Source organism: Mirounga angustirostris, unplaced genomic scaffold (genome assembly GCF_029215605.1).
Source record: "Mirounga angustirostris isolate CCGP_5_RB_7025 unplaced genomic scaffold, mMirAng1.0.hap1 SCAF_12, whole genome shotgun sequence".
Classification (NCBI taxonomy): Eukaryota; Metazoa; Chordata; class Mammalia; order Carnivora; family Phocidae; genus Mirounga; species Mirounga angustirostris.
In genome coordinates this window covers 107126872-107130092 of record NW_026991720.1, presented here as the reverse complement: position 1 = coordinate 107130092, position 3221 = coordinate 107126872, and the positions used below count along the sequence as shown (strand labels likewise).

Genomic DNA, 3221 nt, shown 5'->3' with positions numbered 1-3221 from the left:
GAGAGACTCTGGACTCCGGTAAACAAACTGAGGGTTACAGAAGGGAGGAGGGTGGGGGGATGGGGTAACTGGGTGACGGGTATTAAGGAGGGCACGTGTTGTGATGAGAACTGGGTGTTATAGGCAACTAATGAATCACTGAACACTACATCAAAATCTACTGATGTACTATATGTTGGCTAATGACTTTAAATTTAAAAAATTAAATAAAATTAATACATAAAAAATAAATCTACGGCAGGAAATGGAAATAACCCAGAGGGCGCCATGCTCCTGGAGGCTGAGCTAGCGGTCACGGCCAAGGCCTCTGGCAGTGAGGGCACCGGGGTTCTGAGAGTTGGCTCGGTGCACCCCTGACCCTGAAGCCCCATGGCCATGGCAAGGTGCAAGGACTGGGAGGGAAGACCCAGCCAGGACCCGTTCTAGCTCCACGGCTGCTACAGGGCTGCTCCCAGCCCCACCAGGCGGTGTCTGTTTAGAACCAGGGAGAAAACCTTTTCCCTCAATTGTTCTTTTTAAAAATGGTTGCTCAGCATTGACACAGAAAAACATCTGACATAAAACTGGAGCCGTTCACAGCTGCAAATGACCCAGAAGTGAAGAAAATGTAGTGAACGCAGAGAGGACGCTGTATCCCCAGGCAGGCCTCCTGTGAGCAGGTGCGGCTGGGGCACTGGACGTGCCCGTGCAGACAGTACTGGATTCCACAGTGTCCCTCGAGGGGACAGAAGTAGGAACCTGCTCTGATGGCTCCGCTGAAGTCAGCACCCCCTGCTGGAGACGGGGACAGCCCCTCATGAGTTCCGGGTGTCCTGGTGATTCTTGGGCACGGCCCAAATCTCAGCTTCTTCATGACCCGGGGCCAGCCCAGCAGCTGCACCCAGGTCCTCCAGGGCCAGCCCAATAGCTGTGGGTCCCGCAGGTCCTCCAGGGACAGCACCTTGGTGGGCTTGTGGTCCAGCAGGTACCTGTTCAGGTCACTCTTATCATACCACATGGCCTCGATCCCATTGGCCCAGTTGACCACCATCACCTGGTGACAGGCTGAGGTCAGTCGGTGAACCTCCGCCACAACCCCCCAAAAAAGGCCCCCATGTAGTAGAAGTCACCCTGGTCCTTGGGGATGTGGGCCTGGGACTGGGACCAGCGCTCATAGCTTAAGTCCTCACAGGCCACCCAGTAGAAACCGGGGTGCAGGGTGCCAAAGAGGGGGGACAGGATCTCCACGCCCACGTGGTCACAGAACTTCATGTCCACATCCCCGCACACCATGTCATCCACCTCATGGAGGAAGGGCTCCTCACAGAAGCGGCTCATCATCGCCATGTGCTGCATGGACACATCCTGCCAGTGTGTGGCACCGCGGACCTCAAGAACCACCACCCTTCAGTGCTCCTGGAGGGGCACACGGGACACCAGCAACCAGCTGGTCGGTGAAGACATAGTAGATGACCCTGTGTCCACCATGAAGTGATTCTGCAGGAACAGCTCCAGGAAGACCCCGTATCCACAGGGGAAGGGGACAGGGCAGGAAGAGGGTCACTGCCAGAGGCTGGCAGCAGGACCCCAGAGCTGGGGGTCATGGACGTGTGCACCTTCTTCATGGGGACAGGCCCTGGGCTACTTTAAGCAACAGCCACCTCCTGACCTGTCCTGAGTGAATCTGCCGGCAAGGCCTCCCTACCTTCTGCTCCCAGAGATGGGGGCCATCAGTGCCCCATCTTACAAAGGGGAGCCTGAGGCTTGGGAGGCTAGAAACCCATGCAGCCACACAGTCAGCATGCTGGAGCCAGGAACACTCCCTCTGTGCTGAGCTCCTGGGCAAACCCTGCAGGTGCCCTCCCCTAGCTGCCCCCCTGCAGGTTCTGTCCCCACCTGCCATGAGTTGAGCACCTCTGGGCACAGCCCGTGTTTCTATGTCCTACAGACTGGGTAGAATCAGCAGGGCCGGCCAGCTGCCCCACTTTACTTTGAGTGGGCTGTCGCTGGTCCCCAACAGAGCTGTCTCCACCCCCTATAGGGTCCTCCCTCGAAGGCTACTGGGCCTCTGGCTGACAAGGTCCATCAGTAAACCACTGGTATTCCTAGGAGGGGTCACCCTCGAACTCCCCAGATCAGGAATCAGGTTCAGCCCATGGGCAGGGAAGGGGAAAGATGACTCCTGGAAAAAGGGGGCTTGCTTAGGCCGCAGCCTTGAATCCAAGGGTGTTAGCTTCTGGGTCCAGGTCTACATCTCCCTGGCCCCAAAACATTGGAAGTCTTGTCCAACTGCCTCACATGGCTGGTCCCCCTTTGAGGGGACTATCTGCCCCTCACTGTGGGGACAGCAGCTCCCCCATTGTCAGCAAGTGTGGTGAGCCCCTCTGAGACTGATTTTTTTTAAGATTTTATTTATTTGACAGAGAAAGAGACAGCTAGAGAGGGAACACAAGGAGGGGGAGGGGGAGAGGGAGAAGCAGGCTCCCCGCAGAGCAGGGAGCCTGACATGGGACTTAATCCCAGGCCCCTGGGATCACGACCTGAGCCGAAGGCAGACGCTTAAGGACTGAGCCACCCAGGCGCCCTGAGACTGGCTTTTTTACAAAGGCACTAAGACTACTTCCCTGTGCCTACCCCATACCTCGCAGGTTAGTAAATCGCTCACACAGGGAAGGTGGATACTACATTTAAATATGGGACGAGCACATACACCCAGCAGACATGAGTCAGGTCACCAGGGGGCAAGTAGAGGCCCAGCCAATGGGGGAACAAGCCAGACATGATGCAAGGGGAGAGAAGAGTGCTCGTGGCAGAGGGCACAGAGAATGTAAAGGATTGGAGTCAGGCCCAAGGAACATGTGGGACAACCACACAGCTTGGTGGCCCACAGAGGGGGCCTGCAGTGGGAGAGGTGAGGCTGGAGAGGACAGACAGGTGGGGAGCGGATCGCAGAGAGGCTCAAAGGTTATGTTCTGAAATGATCAATCTGGTTACCGGAGGAGAATGGTCTCTATACAGCAGAGGACAGGGAGACCCTAACCCTAACCCTAACCCTAACCCTACCCTAAACCGTACCCTAACCTGTACCCTAACTCTAACCCTAACCCTAACCCCTAACCCCTAACCCTAACCCGTACACTAACCCATACCCTAACCCTAACCCTACCCTAAACCGTACCCTAACCTGTACCCTAACCCTAACCCTAACCCTAACCACTAACCCCTAACCCTAACCCTAACCC

At 56.2% G+C, this 3221-nt stretch overlaps 1 pseudogene; it reads right to left on the bottom strand.

Moving 5' to 3' along the window:
* Positions 1-794: 794 nt before the first annotated feature.
* On the bottom strand, positions 795-1512 carry LOC135362158 (histo-blood group ABO system transferase 2-like; annotated as a pseudogene).
* Positions 1513-3221: the final 1709 nt, after the last annotated feature.